This window comes from Mobula birostris, chromosome 16 (assembly GCF_030028105.1).
Source record: "Mobula birostris isolate sMobBir1 chromosome 16, sMobBir1.hap1, whole genome shotgun sequence".
In the NCBI taxonomy this organism is placed as follows: Eukaryota; Metazoa; Chordata; class Chondrichthyes; order Myliobatiformes; family Myliobatidae; genus Mobula; species Mobula birostris.
In genome coordinates, this window is record NC_092385.1 from 43,351,708 (window position 1) to 43,373,094 (window position 21,387).

The following is a 21,387-nucleotide window of genomic DNA, read 5'->3' on the forward strand; positions in this document are numbered from 1 at the left end:
TTTAACCTGGCCCACAAGATACCCCTCGGTGGACACTTTGGGGTGAGGAAAACAGTCGATAGAATTATGAAAGAGTTTTACTGGCTGAACATGAAGAATGATATTATTGAATATTGTAGACGGTGTCATTCCTGTCAGGTGGTAGGAAAGCTGAACCAGGTCCTGCCTAAAGCGCCCCTGCGACCGATACCCGCTTTCAGGGAACCTTTTTCCTGAATAATTATGGATTTTGTCGGTCCTCTGCCCAGAACTGCGAGTGGGCGAGAGTATGTGATGACTATGATGTGCGCCGCCACCAGGTCTCCGGAGGCTGTGCCCCTGGCAAGCGCCAAGGCTCCCGCAGTGGTAAAGGCGCTTGTGAAATTTTTCACTACAGTGGGGCTGCCAAGGGAAATCCAGTCAGATCAGGGGAGTGTCTTCACATCTCACACATTCTGACGGATGTTGGATGAGATGGGAGCAAAGCAGATTTTGACCTCCGCGTACCACCCGGAATCCCAAGGGGCGTTGGAAAGATTCCACGCAACATTAAAGACAATGATTAAAATTTATTGTCAAGAGAACGCTAGGGACTGGGATGTTGCCTTGCCTCTCTTCTTATTTGCCGTAAGGGACACGGTTCAGGAGTCATTGGGGTTCAGCCCACTCGAGCCCGTCTTCAGTCATCAGCCCAGAGGGCCTCTGACCTTACTGAAAGAGCAATGGTCCAGTCCAACAGTACAAGTCAATTTGATTGATTATGTTTTAAAACTTCATGAGAGGCTTAAAAGGATCTGTGACCTTGCCAAAGAAAATCTACGACACTCCTAAACTAAAATGAAACAGTGGTATGATAGACGTGCCCGCGAGCAAGTGTTTCAAGTGGGCGATAGGGTCTTAGTTCTGTTTCCAGTGGTAACCAACCCCCTTCAGGTGAGATTCCACAGTCAGTACAAAGTGATTAAAAATATAGACTCTTTGAATTATGTTATTGAAACGCTGGACAGACGTAAGCCGACCCAATTAGTACATATTAATATGTTAAAAGCTTACCACGATCAGAAAGCAGATCTAGTCAGTGTTATCACAAAAATAAATGAGGCTGGGGTGCCAAATGATAAGAGGAAAACCATTTGGAAAAGATAAATATGGTGCCGAACAGATTGGAGAACTCTATTGTTTTGGCCAACTTTGCTGATAAGGTCTCTCACTTAACCCCTGAACAGAGCGAGCCGCTGATAAAGCTAATTAACCGGCATGCAGATGGATGTCCGGATGTCCTGAGGAGATGCAAGGGGACGGTACATGATGTTGCATCAGATCAGCCTATTAAGCAACACCTCTATAGGATGAACTTGGAGAAGGGCAAGCGAGTGAAGAAAGAAATTGAACACATGCTAGCCACAGGTATTATTAGGCCATCCAAACCGGAATGGGCTTCTCCCTGTGTGGTTGTCACGAAAACCAATGGGAGCAGACGATTCTGTACAGATTACAGAAAGGTGAATGCCATCACAAAAACTGATGCTTACCCCATCCCAAGGATAGACGATTGCATCGATAAAGTGGGGAGAGCTAAGTACATCACAAAGATCGATTTGCTGAACGGGTACTGGTGCGTTCCTTTAACCGACTGGGCTAGAGAAATCTCAACATTTGTCACTCCATCCGGGTTATACGAGTATAATGTTTTACCCTTTGGCATGAAGAACGCCCCAGGGACCTTCCAAAAGATGATTAATTCAGTGATAAAAAGGTTAAAGAATGCAGAAGCGTATATTTACGATTTAGTGGTCTGGAGTGACACGTGGGAGGACTGCATTGTGGCAGTAGAGGAACTGTTTAAATGGCTGTCTGAAGCCAACCTGACAGTGAACCTCACGAAAAGTGAGTTCGGCCACGCTAAGGTCACTTATCTAGGGTATGTGATAGGACAGGGGCAGCTGACACCGATGCAGGCTAAGGTGCAGGCTATCTCTGAAGTTCCCATCCTGACGGACAAGAGAGCTCTGAGAAGGTTCTCGGGGATGGTGGGGTAATATCGGAAGTTTTGCAAAAACTTTGCAGATATTACCTTCCCTCTTACCAAGCTCTTGCTGAAGAATGTGAAGTTTGTGTGGGACGACCTTTGTCAACAAGCCTTCGAGAGTCTGAAGGCGATTCTGTGTCACCATCCTGTATTGAATGCGCCTGACTTTTCAAAACCCTTCTCCCTAGCAACAGATGCTAGCGACGAAGCGGCAGGGGCGGTGCTGTTGCAGACAGACAAAGAGGAAATTGAACACCCAGTGGCTTATTTTACTAAGAAGTTTAATGTCCATCAGAGAAATTATTCCACTGTGGAGAAGGAATCACTGGCAATCATACTGGCATTAAAACATTTTAAGGTTTATATTTGTCCGGCACGGAAACCACTGATAATTTACACTGATCACAATCCATTAGTGTTTTTGGCCATAATGAAGGATAAAAACAAACGCTTTATTAAGTTGGAGCCTGGTATTACAGGAATTTGATATTAAGATAAAACAGATAAAAGGAACTGACAATGTGATTGCTGATTGTCTGTCAAGGTGTTAAAACTTAAAGTTCTCTGTATGAGCCGAATAGCTGATGACTACCTGTGTATTAGTGTGTATCTTATAACGTGCATTCATGCCCATAATTTTTACCCCGGTAAAAATCCTTTTAAGGGTGGGGGTATCATGTGTGATGCCAAGCAGAGCTACCGGACGGATGATGCTAATGAGAGAGATAACGGAAGACAATGGAGAAACATTCAAAATGCTAATAAGAGAAAAGAGAGAGATTAACGAGAAAGGAACACAATTCAGATATTGACAGACCGTTTGCCTTGAACCTGAACTGTTTGAAGTTTGATGGACAAGTGATACCCCAGCTGGGGGATAAAAAGAGCAGGTTTGCTAAGGCACGACATGCCACAAGACCCTGGAAAGAGCAGTGTGCCCCCACAAGTTGGTGAGAGTTTGGAGGACCGGTTCGCGGGAAATCGATCAGAGGCTCACGGGGAGTAAAGGTACGATCGGTGGGAACCTGGGGTGTGTGTCCATCCTTGCCTGGGTGCCGGGTTCACCACGGGAGAACGATCGTATTCGGTATGGAGGAGTCACAGTCGGTGACCACAGCGGGATCAGAAGACATCAAAAGGTCTGCTGAAACCAACTGTATCTATCTCTCTCTCTCTCTCTCTCTCTCTCTCTCTCTCTCTCTAATGGTACAACAACAGCAACTGCACTAAACTGAACTGAACTCTGCTTCACTTAAGACTGATCATTTTACCCCTAGACTGCGATAGAGCTTGGTTGATTCCTATTACCCTATTTCTGTGTATATGTGTGTATTATCATTGCTAACCTGTTACATTTATACCCTTGCGATTAGTGTACTGAATAACTTACTTCTTTAATAAAAATTTATTAGTTCCTAGTAATCACAGACCCCAATGAGCGTTCCATTTTTGCTGGTTTGACAACCCAGTTATGGGGTATGTAACAGGCTAAATTGATTTGTCCCATATGGGCCCGCCCTTGTCCCGTATTTCCCTTGCTAAGGTGGAGCGTTCCTATGAAACCTTTCGTACAGAAGCAATTACCATTAATTTATATGGGAAGAATTTTTGAGCATTCCCAGACCCAAAAAATAACCTACCAAATATCACATAAAACCTAAAATAATACTAACATATAGTAAAAGCAGGAATGATATGATAAATACACAGCCTATATAAAGTAGAAATAATATATATAGTCCGGAAGATTAAGCCAAAACCGATTTGTGGAAAAAAATCAGCATGTAGCACACGTCACATATGCGCACGTCACGCCTGTGCACACAGGTGCCCGTGCAAGGCTTCATGGTCATAGTAGTCTTTATTGGGGTAAACACAAGTGTCCTGGGATTTGACTGCTACCTTTGTCCCTTATTTGGGAGTGAGAAAGTTGGCAACACTAACTGTAAAAGACATGTTGAGGTGAGTTTAACCCCACTTAAACACCACCCCCCTCAGGTCGGCCGGTCCGCAAGAATATTGTCAATATTGAACCGGTCCGCAGTGCAAAAAAGGTTGGGGACCCCTGCCTTAACCCTTTTCTCTATTATTCAGCATCAGATTACTGATGTACAAATACTTGCTGATAAATCCCTCAGAAATTGAGATGCCATCTGCAACAATAAGCGTTGCCCATTATTTGTAATAGCAAGAAATTTTTTCAAGGAACAACTATATTTAACTTAGAAATTTATGTATATTAGGAATTTGCTGTGCTAAGTTGGTCATAGCATGACATAAAACAAAAAAAAACTGTTCAACAATTATAAAAAACATATAAAAAATAAAGTTAGATGTTAAGGTACAGATATGGAATAAATGTGCATAAATACATTATTACCAGCATGTACTTAGAATGCAGACAGCATTATAAAAAGTGGTTTAAAGTGCTTCATGCATCGCACTAATTTGTAAACCTGACTACTATAACATGTATCTGGTATTTTCTACAATGATATCAATCCCTCAATTCTGACAGCATAGGCATCACAAGCAAGAGAAGAAAGCGTAGAGGAGGTAGCTGACACAAACATGTTTGAACAACCTATCCCCATACAGACAAAAGGGACATGTATTCATATCTCAATTTCTCAAACACTTGCTCTTCTCCTTGCCTGGGAAAAGTCAGCCAAACTAAAGAAGATGAAGACAAGCCCATGGAGAGGTAAGCATTAGGTGAACATTAGGCACAACAAATTCTAATCTCCACAGATTACAAAATGACTAGAAGAAAGCTTATTTTTTTGGGGAGATGCAGCCACAAATATCTTCTGGGAATTCTAGTTTCCTCACACAGTCCAAAGAAGTTTCAGTTGATAGGTTAATTGGTCATTGTAAGTTGTCCCATGATTAGGCTAGCATTAAATTGGGGGATTGCTGGGCAGCACAGCTGAGAGGGCCTACGTCCCGCTGTATGTCAATAAACAAATCAAGTAAAATTACTTAATAGCCCTGATATCCTCAGTATTACCTTACCACTTTTTTCACAGCCCAAATTCTATTGATACGGTTAGGCTACAGCAAATGTTCTTCTATAAAGTGAGTAGAATTTTATGGTACAGTCAATACACTCTTCAATTATATTAGATCACATACAATTATGGAAGTGAATTACTGTCTTATAACTGGAAGGGCAAGGTTCAAGCCATCCCATTTGACTGCACATGACTAATAGGAAGACTTCTGTCATACATTTTATTCTCAAAGCTAAAGCAGTTCTTCATAAGTGAAAAATCACAATATTAGGCTTAGCTTTCAAAACTGTTCCATGATGGAAATGGTTTGGCTGAGCATATTTCAATGAAAGAATTTTTAATATGACACAGCAGCTGTCATTATTAGTCCCTCTCCTCCAGAAAGGAGCTTTATCTCAGAGAAATAAACTACTGCCATCAAGGAATCTTTACCTTCTCAATCAATTTAGCTCCCTAATTAACTCTGCAGGAACCTTCATCAGCCAATGTCTGTCACTGCAAACAGGTGTTATAGAATAGTTGTAATGAGGTAGATCAGAAGATTTTCTTGTAGTAATTGCTTGAGCTAATGCCAGTTGAAAACAATAATGGTTACCGATTGATCTAATTTAAAGCCCGATCTCAGCAATAGTTACATCTTTCGAAGCAATAAAATAGAAGCCTGAGTAGCACACTGACCTCTGGTCTGAGGTGTTCATGTTGTGCAAAAATTTAGGAAACATGAGCAGGAGCAGGCTGATCTGCCCGATGAGCCTGCTGTGCCATTCAGTAAGGTCATAACAAATCCAATGTCTCTCCATATGCAGCTTTCTGGGGAGAAAATTCCAGAGATTCACTTCCATATGATGTTTTTATATATATTTCTTATTATAGTTTAAAGCATTTTTACGTATTGCACTGTACTGCTAGGACTAAACAACAAATTTCACAATGCATGTAAGTGAGAATATATCGGATTCTGATTTTGAAAAGTATTTGTTTTCCTTGTTTCAAACAGGCAACATCTTATTCTGAAACTATCCTCCCTAATTATTGCTATCCCTGCAGTGTGAAATATGCCCCTATCATGCCAATCGCACTAAAAATTTGCTTTGTTGCAGCAAAGACACTTCTTGTTATAGAAACATAGAAAATAGGTGCAGGAGAAGGCCATTCAGCCCTTCGAGCCTGCACCGCCATTTATTATGATCATGGCTGATCATCCAACTCAGAACCCTGCACCAGCCTTCCCTCCATACCCCCTGATCCCTGTAGCCACAAGGGCCATATCTAACTCCCTCTTAAATATAGCCAATGAACTGGCCTCAACTGTTTCCTGTGGCAGAGAATTCCACAGATTCACCACTTTCTGTGTGAAGAAGTTTTTCCTAATCTCGGTCCTAAAAGGCTTCCCCTTTATCCTCAAACTGTGACCCCTCGTTCTGGACTTCCCCAACATTGGGAACAATCTTCCTGCATCAAGCCTGTCCAATCCCTTTAGGATTTTATACGTTTCAATCAGATCCCCTCTCAATCTTCTAAATTCCAACGAGTACAAGCCCAGTTCATCCAGTCTTTCTTCATATGAAAGTCCTGCCGTCCCAGGAATCAATCTGGTGAACCTTCTTTGTACTCCCTCTATGGCAAGGATGTCTTTCCTCAGATTAGGGGACCAAACCTGCACACAATACTCCAGGTGTGGTCTCACCAAGGCCTTGTACAACTGCAGTAGTACCTCCCTGCTCCTGTACTCAAATCCTCTCGCTATAAATGCCAGCATACCATTCACCTTTTTCACTGCCTGCTGTACCTGCATGCCCACTTTCAATGACTGGTGTATAATGACACCCAGGTCTCGTTGCACCTCCCCTTTTCCTAATTGGCCACCATTCAGATAATAATGTTTTCCTATTTTTGCCACCAAAGTGGATAACTTCACATTTATCCACATTAAATTGCATCTGCCATGAATTTGCCCACTCACCCAACCTATCCAAGTCACCCTGCATCCTCTTAGCATCCTCCTCACAGCTAACACTGCCGCCCAGCTTCGTGTCATCCGCAAACTTGGAGATGCTGCATTTAATTCCCTCATCCAGGTCATTAATATATATTGTAAACAACTGGGGTCCCAGCACTGAGCCTTGCGGTACCCCACTAGTCACTGCCTGCCATTCTGAAAAGGTCCCGTTTATTCCCACTCTTTGCTTCCTGTCTGCTAACCAATTCTCTATTCACATCAATACCTTACCCCCAATACCGTGTGCTTTAAGTTTGCACACTAATCTCCTGTGTGGGACCTTGTCAAAAGCCTTTTGAAAATCCAAATATACCACATCCACTGGTTCCCCCCTATCCACTCTACTAGTTACATCCTCGAAAAATTCTATGAGATTCGTCAGACATGATTTTCCTTTCACAAATCCATGCTGACTTTGTCCGATGATTTCACCACTTTCCAAATGTGCTGTTATCACATCTTTGATAACTGACTCCAGCAGTTTCCCCACCACCGACGTTAGGCTAACCGGTCTATAATTCCCCGGTTTCTCTCTCCCTCCTTTTTTAAAAAGTGGGGTTACAATAGCCACCCTTCAATCCTCAGGAACTAGTCCAGAATCTAACGAGTTTTGAAAAATTATCACTAATGCATCCACTATTTCTTGGGCTACTTCCTTAAGCACTCTGGGATGCAGACCATCTGGCCCTGGGGATTTATCTGCCTTTAATCCCTTCAATTTACCCAACACCACTTCCCTACTAACATGTATTTCGCTCAGTTCCTCCATCTCACTGGACCCTCTGTCCCCTACTATTTCTGGAAGATTATTTATGTCCTCCTTAGTGAAGACAGAACCAAAGTAATTATTCAATTGGTCTGCCATGTCCCTGCTCCCCATAATCAATTCACCTGTTTCTGTCTGTAGGGGACCTACATTTGTCTTTACCAGTCTTTTCCTTTTTACATATCTATAAAAGCTTTTACAGTCAGTTTTTATGTTCCTTGCCAGTTTTCTCTGATAATCTTTTTTCCCCTTCCTAATTAAGCCCTTTGCCCTCCTCTGCTGAACTCTGAATTTCTTCCAGTCCTCAGGTGAGCCACTTTTTCTGGCTAATTTGTATAGAGTTGTACATGACAGAAACTGGCCATTCAGTCTACCACTGTCATGTTGAATGCTTTCGCCATCTGTGCTAATCCCATTTGCCCACATTAGGGCTGTATCCTTCTACCCTTTGTCTATTTAAGTCTAAATGTCTATTTGTCTAAATGCCTCTTAAAAGTAGTGTTTATATCTGATTGCAGCATCTTTTTACACAGGTCTAGGAATATGCTTCCAAAACTGGCTGTAGTGGCAGAAACATTAGGGGAACTTAAGATACTATTAGATAGGCACATGGATGAAGGACAAATGGAGGACTATGTGGGAAGGAAGGGCTAGATTGATTTGGAGTAGATTAAAGGGTTGGTGCAACATTGTGGGCTGAAAGGCCTGTATGTGCTGAACAGTATGTTCTATCTTCTCTGGAAGCACATTCCAAATATCTTCTTTGAGTGCAAAACCTGCTTCTTTTATCACCTTCAAATCTCTGCCCCCTCCTCCCTCACTTTTAGCTATGCCCTCTAGTTTTTTGATACTCTATCATGGGGAAAGGTATCTACACTGTGTCTCCTCATTTCATAAACCCCCTTCAGATTGACCCTTGGCCTCCTTTGATGTAGGGAAAACAAGACCAGCCTATCCAATCTTTTCCCATAATTCAAGTATTCCAATTCTGGAAACAACTTGGTGAACCAATTCTGCACTCTCCAGTGTCATCACATCATTGCATGGTCCTTTTTAAGTGTAATATATGTTAGACCCAGTTTGTTCAAATCTCTTTATTCATTTACCCCTTCATCCCAGGAATTAATTTAGGGAATCTTTTATGCACTACATTCTCTTCCTTCAATATGAATACCAACACTATGTCATACTCTGTGTGCATTCCTACGACAACCACATAAAACTCTAAAAAAAACTTTCCTACTCTTCTACTCTATGTACCTTGCAATAGAGACTAATTGTTTCCATTCTATATGTCTTCAGGGCTTCTTACATTTTGTCTGTTTTCATATCTTCTTATTCTTTACAATGTTTTAGTCAACCTTTGCCAATTTATAAAAAATATCTAATCTTCCATCCTATTACTTAACTTCGCAATAGTGTTGCAGAATTTGATATCAACCTTTAGCCACAGATGCTGCACGTTTTTCCTGAAGCCTCTTTCACGAGAATACAACTTTACTGAGATTTATGAAATATTTTCTCAGACGTCTGCTGCTGCTGATGATGATGACGCACCACTTTAACCTTTAATCAATTTCCCTTGTCAACTTCAGCCAACTCTGTCCTCATACAATTATAATTGCCTGTATTTAAGTTCAGCTTACTAGGTTCAGAGCCAAATTTCCCTTCAGACTGAATTTGAAATTCCACCACATGACAACCTCCCTTTCCTAAACCATTGCTTATTGTGAGATTATTAATTAATCCTGTCTCATTACACAATATCATATCTATAAACACATGCAATTTTACAGATGATGGAGATCTTCCACACCATGCACGACATGCTAGAGAAACTCAGCAAGTCAGGCATATTCTGGAGGGGGATAAGCAGTTGAGTTTCTGTCCAAGACCTTCATTGGCACTGGAAAGGAATGGGGCAGAAGCTGGAATAAGAAGGTAGAGGGAGAAGAAGAAAAATAGCCTTTAAGAAATTATTCTGAATACACACCGTGAACACATTCTCAAAGCAATCTTTGCCAAATTGATTATTTAAACCATCTAAGACTATTGCAGTAGCTTTCTTATGGCCCTCCCATAAAATAAGCTGAAAAATAGCAGACGGAGTTTAACACAGACAAGCGTGAGGTGTTTCAGTTTGGGAGACAACATGGAACATAGAACATAGAGTAGCACAGCACAGTACAGGCCCTTCAGCCCACAATGTTGTGCTGACCCTCAAACCCTGCCTCTCATATAAGCCCCCACTTTAAATTCCTCCATATACCTGTCTAGTAGTCTCTTAAACTTCACTAGTGTATCTGCCTCCACCACTGACTCAGGCAGTGCATTCCACGCACCAACCACTCTCTGAGTAAAAAACCTTCCTCTAATATCCCCTTTGAACTTCCCACCCCTTACCTTAAAGTCATGTCCTCTTGTATTGAGCAGTGGTGCCCTGGGGAAGAGGCGCTGGCTATCCACTCTATCTATTCCTCTTATTATCTTGTACACCTCTATCATGTCTCCTCTCATCCTCCTTCTCCTCCAAAGAGTAAAGCCCTAGCTCCCTTAATCTCTGATCATAATGCATACTCTCTAAACCAGGCAGCATGCTGGTAAATCTCCTCTGTACCCTTTCCAATGCTTCCACATCCTTCCTATAGTAAGGCGACCAGATCTGGACACAGTACTCCAAGTGTGGCCTAACCAGAGTTTTATAGAGCTGCATCATTACATCGCGACTCTTAAACGCTATCCCTCAACTTATGAAAGCTAACACCCCATAAGCTTTCTTAACTACCCTATCCACCTGTGAGGCAACTTTCAGGGATCTGTGGACATGTATCCCCACATCTCTCTGCTCCTCCACACTACCAAGTATCCTGAAATTTACTTTGTACTCTGCCTTGGAATTTGTCCTTCCAAAGTGTACCACCTCACACTTCTCCAGGTTGAACTCCATCTGCCACTTCTCAATCCACTTCTGCATCCTATCAATGTCTCTCTGCAATCTTTGACAATCCTTTACACTATCAACAACACCACCAACCTTTGTGCTGTCTGCAAACTTGCCAACCCACCCTTCTACCCCCACATTCAGGTCGTTAATAGAAATCACGAAAAGTAGAGGTCCCAGAACAGATCCTTGTGGGACACCACTAGTCACAATCCTCCAGTCTGAATGTACTCCCTCCACCACGACCCTCTGCCTTCTGCAGGCAAGCCAATTCTGAATCCACCTGGCCAAACGTCCCTGGATCCCATGCCTTCTGACTTTCTGAATAAACCTACCGTGTGGAACCTTGTCAAATGCCTTACTAAAATCCATATAGATCACATCCACTGCACTACCCTCATCTATATGCCTGGTCACCTCCTCAAAGAACTCTATCAGGCTTGTTAGACATGATCTGCCCTTCACAAAGCCATGCCGACTGTCCCTGATCAGACCATGATTCTCTAAATGCCCAGAGATCCTACCTCTAGGAATCTTTTCCAACAGCTTTCCCACCACAGACGTAAGGCTTACTGGTCTATAATTACCCAGACTATCCCTACTACCTTTTTTGAACAAGGGGACAACATTTGCCTCCCTCCAATCCTCCGGTACCATTCCCGTGGACAACGAGGACATACAGACCCTAGCCAGAGGCTCAGCAATCTCTTCCCTCGCCATGTGGAGCAGCCTGGGGAATAATCCGTCAGGCCCCAGGGACTTATCCGTCCTAATGTATTTTAACAACTCCAACACCTCCTCTCCCTGAATATCAACATGCTCCAGAACATCAACCTCACTCATGTTGCCCTCACCATCATCAAGTTCCCTCTCATTGGTGAATACCGAAGAGAAGTATTCATTGAGGACCTCGCTCACTTCCACAGCCTCCAGGCACATCTTCCCACCTTTATCTCTAATCGGTCCTACCTTCACTCCTGTCATCCTTTTTTTCTTCACATAATTGAAGAATGCCTTGGGGTTTTCCTTTACCCTACTCGCCAAGGCCTTCTCATGCCCCCTTCTTGCTCTTCTCAGCCCCTTCTTAAGCTCCTTTCTTGCTTCCCTATATTCCTCAATAGACCGATCTGATCCCTGCTTCCTAAACCTCATGTATGCTGCCTTCTCCCACCTGCCTAGATCTTCCACCTCACTTGTCACCCATGGTTCCTTCACCCTACCATTCTTTATCTTCCTCACCAGGACAAATTTATCCCTAGCATCCTGCAAGAGATCCCTAAACATCGATCACATGTCCATAGTACATTTCCCTGCAAAAACATCATCCCAATTCACACCCACAAGTTCTAGCCTTATAGCTTCATAATTTGCCCTTCCCCAATTAAAAATTTTTCTGTCCTCTCTGATTCTATCCTTTTCCATGATAATGCTAAAGGCCTGGGAGCAGTGGTCACTGTCCCCCAGATGCTCACCCACTGAGAGATCTGTGACCTGACCCGGTTCATTACCTAGTAACAGATCTAGTACGGCATTCCTCCTAGTTGGCCTGTCCACATACTGTGACAGGAATCCATCCTGGACACATTTAACAGATTCTGCCCCATATAAACCCTTGGAACTAATCAGGTGCCAATCAATATTAGGGAAGTTAAAGTCACCCATGATAACAACCCTGTTAAACCAGGGTAAGACTTACACGGTGAGAAGCAGGGCATTGAGGAGTGTGGTAGAACAGAGGGATCTGGGAACACAGATCCATAATTCCTTGAAAATGGCATCATAGGTAGATAGGGTCATAAAGAAAACTTTTGGCAAATTGGCCTTTCTAAGTCAAAGTATTAGCTACAAGGGTTGGGATTGGGAGTATTGCGTGCAGTTTTGGTCACCTCCTTGCAGGAAAGATGTCAACAATGATGTTGCCAGGACTTGAGGACCTAAGCTGTAGAAAAAGATTGAGTACATTAGGACTTTATTCCCAAGATTGTGGAGGAATGGGGGAGATTTGATAGAGATATGCAAAATTATAATGGGTATAGATAGAGTAAATGCAAGCAGACTTTTTGCAGTGAGGATGGGTGAGACTAGAACTAGAAGTCACGGGTTAAGGTTGAAAGGTGAAAAGTTTAGGGGTAATGAGGAGGAATTTCTTCACTCAGTGGATGTGGGTTTGATTTCAGCATTTAAGATAAATTTGGATAGATACATGGATGGGAGGGGTATGGACGGCTATGGTCTAGGTGCAGGTTGATGGAACTAGGCAGATTCGAGGTAGATAGATTTATTCTATCTGTATTAGTCACAATTTTGTTTGGCAATGGACTAGATGAGCCAGAGGGCCTGTTTCTGTGCTTTAATGTTCTTTGACTCAATGATTCTATAAGCAGAGAGGACTATATTTTAATATCCTTTTATTTCTCTAGCATGAATAATGGACCTGATAATAACGAGGGAAAATATTTTAAATATTTGGTTGTTCCAAAATGGAGAGCTGACATTAGTCATCAAGACCCAGCCAACTTGTAATTCACGACATTCATCTAGATGCTCAAACAACATGGATGACTTCTGTCCAAAATGAGAAAATTATTGTGTGCAATATGATGAGAGATTTGAAGATAGCACTAAAAGAACTGGAATGTATTTGTTGAGTTCCAATACCCCTTCCAGTTACGAAGATGAAAAGTGTTCACTCCATGGGACATGCTACTAAAAGATCTTTGAAATATGCCCAAGGGCAATGTCTAAGTCTCATTTTGTCCATAGTAGAGTTTTGATTGAATACTATGGATTGTCACACAATAACTTGCAATACAAATCAAGTCAATTTACTCCTTTAAATATTGCAGATTTGCTGGTAAACATGTATGGAAATCATTCCAGCTGTTTATTTATACCAACTAATGTGCTTCTAACCAGGAGCAACATTTGTGTAACTCAAGCTTGTGTAAACAAGCCTATTAAGTAAATGGTGCACTGCCTTGAATACCTAATAAAATCCATTGGGATTTCATTATAATAGAGCAACATAGATCCATAAATAAAGTAAATGATGCAAGACTAGCTGTTGAGTTTTCTTCCACATTTTTGGCACTTTGGTGAATACTTAATAAAGTGGATTGTAATCTTGCTTTTCTACAATAGTGTAATTATCAGTAAGCTTTTGACTGTGTTATTCATGTTATTTAATGAAATGAGGAAAAGTCACATTTCAAGTCAGTTGTAGTGAAAGCCTAGATCCTCCTGACAATACCATCAACTCAGTTCACTGAAATCAGAAGAAACCATCTCTGCTCTTCAAGTTGAAAGCTAAACCTTAAACTTGTCACTCTGCCAAAGAGACAATGAACTTGAGGGGCTGGTACATGGCTTCAGTGACAGAAATGAAATTCAAAACTAATTTGCAAGGAGCCGTCCTGACCTAATTAGATTGCTAACAATGTGTTTCATGGAACCTCTAACACACAACGCACATCTAAAGGAGGAAGAGCGGGTTTGACGAGATTTGGGAAGAAGAATAAAGATAACTTGTATGTATTCATACCACAAACTTAATCTAACAAAAGCAGTTGAACAACAGTTTGCTGCTGGTCCTTTTTTGCTCCTGTTGATAATCAATGCAAGGCAGGTAAGACAAATAGGGAAAAGGGCCCTGCAGCTTTAGTCCAAATTACCAACACGTATTGACAGTGAACATTCTTAACAACAAAGAGGCAGTTGACCAAATATGGCACTAAGGACATTTGCTGTCAATGAGTCAAAGGAAAATTAAATTTACTGTGGGACAGCACTTTAGCGTAGTTGTTGCATGAAGCTTTACAGTACAGGTGAGTTCAATTCCGGCCACTGCTTGTAAGGAATTTGTACATTCTCCCCACGACCATATGGATTTCCAACCACAATCCAAAGACGTACCAGTTGGTAGGTTAGTTCGTCATTGTAAATTGTCCTGTGATTAGGCTAGGATTAAATTGGTGGATTGCTGGGTGGTGTTATTCGAAGGGCCGGAAGGGCCTATTCTGTGCTGTATCTCAATAAATAAATAAATAAACAAATTCATTATTTAAAATGTATATATCTCGCTATATACCACCGTGAGATTCATTTTTTTGCAAGGCCTTTACAAGAAAACAAAGAAATACAATAGAATTTATGAAAAACCACATGTAAACAAAGATTGGCAAATAACCAGTGTGCAAAAGAAAACAAATGGCGGTAATATAAAATGAATAAGACTGGGAACATGGGCTGCAAAGTCCTTGAAAGTGATTCTGTTGATTATGGAATTCGTTCAGAGCTGAAGTTATCCAAGTCAGTGTGGAAGTTGCTGTAAGGCAAGGGTTAAAGATCATAAACAGGCAAGCATTGCCTGAGGCAGCTGTAGTCAAGTGAGACCCCATGTTCTTGTTATTTATTGCTTATTTTTTATTTATTATTATTATTTCTTTCTTTTTGTACTTGCATAGTTTGTTGTCTTTTGCAAACTGGCTGAATGCCCGGTTGGTGCAGTCTTTCATTGATTCTATTATTGATTTATTGAGCATGCATCTGAGGGTTGTATATGGTGACGTGTATGTACTTTGATAATAAATTTACTTTGAACTTTGAACCTTTGAAATGAGACCACTGGAGTCTGGAGACACCTCTGCTTACTGCAGACAAGATAGGCTGGAGTGACTACAGCAATGTGGACTCACACCAGATGAGTGAGGCCCTCTGTAGTGAGATTTTTCCAGAAAGGCCTTCCTAAAACATAGTGTCAATTTACATAGTAGGGGTGCCTGAGACAGACAACACAGGAATAAGGGATGAATGTGAAACACATCCAACTACTAAGGGGCAATTGTTTTACTACATCAAAATATCATCAGTTGTCAGCTTGAAGTTTAGGTTGACTTTCAGCACCTCTATTGTGAACAGCAACTGATCTTATAAGTAAGGAATTCAAACTTATGCAACTTACCAAATGGTCAATATCTGTAACTGATAAACCAATTCTGTATAAGAATAGCAGTTTTTTGTCCTGGCTTCAGAACAGTGTGGGTAACAGGGGCCATGCTGATCTCCTTATGCACAAGTAAAATAAAAGGAATGTTTGAGTCGTAAGAGTGTGTCTGTTCTGTACCCAGTTACTTGTTACTTTATTATTGCTGACCACTGTTACTTGGCGATCAGACCGAGATGGCTAAGCCTTAACTTAGTTGTATGGGAGAAAGGAATTTAGCCCTGCTAGTCGATCATTCCTAAACCCTAGACTGCTCATATTTGAGCAAGGGTCTATGTTTGTTGCTAGAATGCAAATTTCCTTTTGTGTGGAGTAGCAAAGGTACACCAACACCTTATTCGCTGGTATAGGAAAGCTACAGCATTAGAAAAGGGCAGCCCTGCTCCAAGTTTCCAAAACGTGTGAGTCTGCGTGCGTGCTTGCACCCTGATTGTGTGTGCATGGAAGTTCCCTGTTCCGGACCTCTAAAGGACTCTGGTAGCATGCATGTTTGCACCACAAAGTATGAAGTACGTTGAAGTCCGTGGAATGGACTAAGTGAGTGTCTGCAGACATGTTGTTAGAGAAAGGAAAATTGTGTTTGTTTAATGTAGATATGAAATTCAAAAACAGTTAGATGAATCCTGTAAAAAGCAGAGCAAGTGAGCCAAATTTAAAGAATTAAGATACATAGAAGGATTAGGCAAAGTATAAAACTACCTCAGTGTTTGAGAATAAACAATTAACACCACAGTTTGTGGATGAACTGGATGCTTCCCCAGGCATCTAGGCCCACGCCAAGTGATGTCTCTTGAGAAGTCTGTGAAGTTGGTGTCAGCCGGTACCTTACCATAGGCAGCGGTTTCCAATAGAGTCGGGAAGCGGAAGAATGCAGAGGGGATGGGTGAAATGTTGATTTAATTGTGCCTTGAACTGATCTAGTAGGAGCCCTAAGAAAATGCTTCCCTTGTGCTGTAGATTGGCACAAAAAAAGGTGCCAGACAGAAGACAATGAATATGTGGACTGTGTGTGCAAATCTTTTAAAAATTATCAAGATCAATTCCAGAAGTGGGGGCGCCCATCTTAATTAATGTTAATATAAATAAGTTGCAACTTAGGTTAAAGGGAAAATACTCTGTTACTTGTGAGAGAGTTAAGTAAAATTCCCAGTGTTTTACAATATTGTCAAAAGCAATTACAACATTAAAGCTGTTAAGGGGAATAGGGACAAAACGTACGTGAGACTTTCCGGGCTGCTCCATTCTAGCCCCTGGGCAATACCGTACATTATTTAAAAAGTATTGCGATGGCTGCCCGATACAATTTGAATGGTATTTTAATTTACAGATTTGCTTTGTATTGTAATCAAAATTGCTAGTGACCAAATTTTGGCTAATCAATACCAATAACTAATGCTTAAAAATTTACTGTAAACTTTGGTTTAATATTACCTACATTACACGCATATGGCTCAAGTGACCCACTTGCAGCTAGTAATTGTTGTTTTGAACAGCGGAGATGCTCAGATAATATCATGCTATATCTGAAATAAATTCTAAATGGGTTTTACAGTTCTTTGATCCAACAAATATGGAAATAGGACGATGGACACGGTAAGGGTTAAACATCGGGATGTCAGCGAGGGGTATATTTTATTTGCGGACAGCTTGGCTACTGGGCTCGAAGTTGCCCTCCGGCACCAGCACGATAGACTATGCAGTCTATAAATAATCCGTCCCCGAACAGCATTTAAGAATTTGGACGATTTTAATTCTGCCCGTTGTAACATGCCACGTGATGTAAACCGGCGCGGATTTTTTTCTTTGACAGCTTTTCCTCCCGATCTGATACTGGGAAAAATAGTGGGAAATTCTTAGTGGATAGGCGGTTTCTGCACATCATATAACAGCAGAGGCAAAACAGCTACCTTCACTCCTGCGCTTTTTTTGTTTTAACAAAAGCCTATGTTCTTGCAGTGGTGCTGTCTGTAACGACGCTGAATTGCGTTATGCTTCAGAACTAGCACATGGCAATTGACAATTAAGGAACAATTAATGGACAATTGGTTTCTCACCTCTTCGGAACTCCGATATAACGCGGTGAACAATGAACCTTCTCCTGTTTTTAGAATGCTTACTGCAATTGCTGTTATAAACTATGCGGCTCATACTAACGAGAAGGATGAAATGACTGAGGGAACAAACGAACAAGCAAATGCTAAGGTAACAACAGCAGATCTTTTAGGCCACATAGCAGCCCAGTGTGATCAGGCTGCCTATTCTTTCCAAATTCTTTTAATAAACTACTACAATTGCAGTGTGTCAGTGGCTGAAAAGACTTTCTGGACTAAAGAACAGAATAGGCAAGACTATAAATGATGATAGGTATAATCAAAAATGTTCTTGACCATAACAAGAAAAGTAACAGGAAGAGTATAATCCTGAAAGACACCGTCAGTATTTGCTGCCACTGAGCTGTCCCCTTGGAGGATATTTTTGCATCTGAAAATGGACTTCATGCAGTACCTAAATGTATGACTCGTTATTTTGTTTGTTATCTTCATGGTAAAAGCTGATCAAACTCAGGGAAATGCTGCTGTAACTTTTGAAAATATTTATTATGAGAATTTATTCCTAGGTTTGGGATCCCTGAGAAAAATCTCGTGAGAACGGCCCTCACTTTACGGTGAAGTTAGATGGGTTGATGAAGCCTTGTAGGGTAAGTAGCATTTCACCTGCCCTTCCCACCATCAATCTTATGGGGTAGTTGAAAAGCAGATCGAGACTGAACTAAAGAGGCCAGACGTGCTTCTACTGGCCCTTATGTGCGCCAAACTGCATAACAGATCTATCTCCACATGAGATGGTTTTGGGATGCCCCTCTATTTTTAATTAAACAGATGAACATCCATATCATGAGTGAAAGCACATTACAGTATTGTATAGCACTAACACAAGCTCTTAAAGGTTCCCATCTAGAGATACCTGAAGCCCAGAAGATTGTGCTGGCTGCAGAGTATCTGTCCTATTAGCATTGAGATTAGGTATTGGGTCGAGCCTGCTGACAAAAGAACTGTCTGGATCCCTGCTGGGAAGGTCCATTCCAAGTGTTGCTGACTACATATGCTGCTTTAAGGGTCCAATGAAAGCTGACTTGGATGCATGCCTCCACATTGATCCAGTGGTGCCACAACACCAGGGAACAGGTGGCTAGAAGAACATTGATGATAAGGACTGATGGACCGAATTCTTGATCTTTGCTATGTGCCACCTTTAGTAACCTCTGTGCGTTATATGTTTTGTGTAATCCGAACATCTATTTTCTGCCTAAATGCAGAAGTATCTTACCACATTAATATTCCTGACACTTTTCTTTGCCTTAGATATGAATATGCACCGTCTGGTTGTTGGGTGTGCTCCAGAGAGCATCTATATATTCAGAACATGGCTTGCCAATACTGTTAATACTCCTGAATAATTGTAATTTTGATTCTGTGTCTTAATTTGATAACAAAACTACAATTGTAAGGAAGAACAGGACTGCATGCCCATAGGAATGCCTCTTGCCAATGCAACTGTTTTGAGGGAGAGTAAGAACCTACATAAAACAATCGATTACACTCCCCTCAGCCCCTGCTCCAAAGCTGCTTCATGGGAATATGGTAAAATATGTCACTGTAACCATCAACGGACAGGACTAGACTTAGGTAACAGAACGTGCAGTGTCGAAACTACTGGTGACACTCCAAATCTCATTAATGACACTTACTGGGTATGTGCCTGATTGGCCTATCAATGGTACCCCTTCTAAAATGGGATCCCTGGCCTGAACCAAAGCCATGGATGGGTTGTTGTTTCCTGGCCTATGTAATACCACAGATGCACCACCTGCTCACTCCCTCTCTACATTCTACTCTGTTGGGCTGCCACTGGAGGACTATGGAGACTATTTTTGGATTGAGGTATTCCTGTTCTGGGAACCTGCCAGGCTGGTTTGTGAAAGCATTAAAATAACCTCAGCATTGCTGGAGAAACTGGCTACTGGCACTGCCTTAGTACTACATGATATGAGCCAGCACATCAATGACGTTACCACCAAAATGCTGGCAATCCACACTGTGGCCCCCAAAATCAACTCGCACTAGAGTTTCTGTTGTCTGGGAGGCGGCACTTGTGTCATCATTAGCCAGGAGTGTTGCACATACATCCTTGATATCAGCAGCCAACTGTCAAAGAGTTTCAGAGACACTGCGCTATTGGAATTCAGTAAGGTTTATGTTCTCCTCTAAAGGACAAAGTGGAGGGTGTGTGGAAGTTGTGGTAAGGCAAGGGTTAAAGACAACATCCAAGCAAGCATAATCTTGGGCAGTTGTAGTGAAGTGAGACAGCTGGAGACATTTCTGCTCACTACAAACAAGATAGGCTGGGGTGACTGCAGCAGTGAGACCTCTGTAGTGAGACTTTTTCACAAAGGTCTTCCTAAAACCTAGAATTCTTCCTAGCATCCCTTTATACAATAGGGATGCCAGAGACAGACAAGATAGGAATCATGGAAGCATGAGGAATTCTGCAGATGCTGGAAATTCAAGCAACACACATCAAAGTTGCTGGTGAACGCAGCAGGCCAGGCAGCATAATGGAAGGATGTGAAACAGACCCAACAAATAAGGGACAATTGCTTTACTAACTTCAAAATATCTTCAATCGAAACTTCAAGCTGACAACTGACTTTCAACACCTCAGTTGTGAATGTAAATTGAACTTGCAAATAAGGAATTCAAACATATACAATTTACCTAATGGTTGATACCTGTAACTGAAAAGCTAATTCTGTATAAACAAATAGCAGTTTTCTGTCCTGCCTTCAGAACAGTGCAGGTGTCTCAGGTCATGCTGTTCTCCTTGTGGACAAGTGGAATAAAAAGAATGCTTGAGTCATAAGACTGTGAGTGTCCTGGGCCCAATTAATTTTTTATTATCAGCGACAACACCGGTTCAGTAGCCTAATGGTTGTAGTGTGGCGACCCACTTTCTGGCACACACGAACCGGCTCACAACGGCGCGCGCAGGCAGAGGGCCGGCCCCAAAAAGGGCGCCAGGCCACCTTCATCAGCGGGGGAAAATCCCGCGCGCGGAAAGGGTCTGGGAATATGCATCCCCCACAGCAATCCCGCCCAAGGAGGGCGGGAACGGGAAGGCTTTAAAGCAGGCCGCGAAGTTTGAATAAATCTCTTTCATCGCAACTCTAACTCACCGACTCCGTGTGGTTATTCTAGCGCTGTGTGTAGCACACCGCTACAATTGGTGACCCCGACGGCCCAAACGATATTTGGACCAGAGATGACCGACGCTGCATCTGTTCACGCAGTTTCGTTAAAACTGCCAAGCTTCTGGACGCTGCGACCCCAATTATGTTTCGAACAAGCAGAAGCACAATTCCACATTCGGCAGATAACCTCGGAGTCCACTCGCTACTACTACGTGCTGAGCTCACTCGACCAGGAGACTGCTGCACAAGTTGAGGAGTTTATACAGTCGCCCCCGGAGGACGGCAAATACACAGCATTCAAAGCCCTGCTCATAAGGACTTTCGGACTCTCACGGCGCGAACGAGCACGCCGCTTAATGCACCTGGATGGTTTGGGAGACAGGCCACAGTCAGCATTAATGAACGAGAT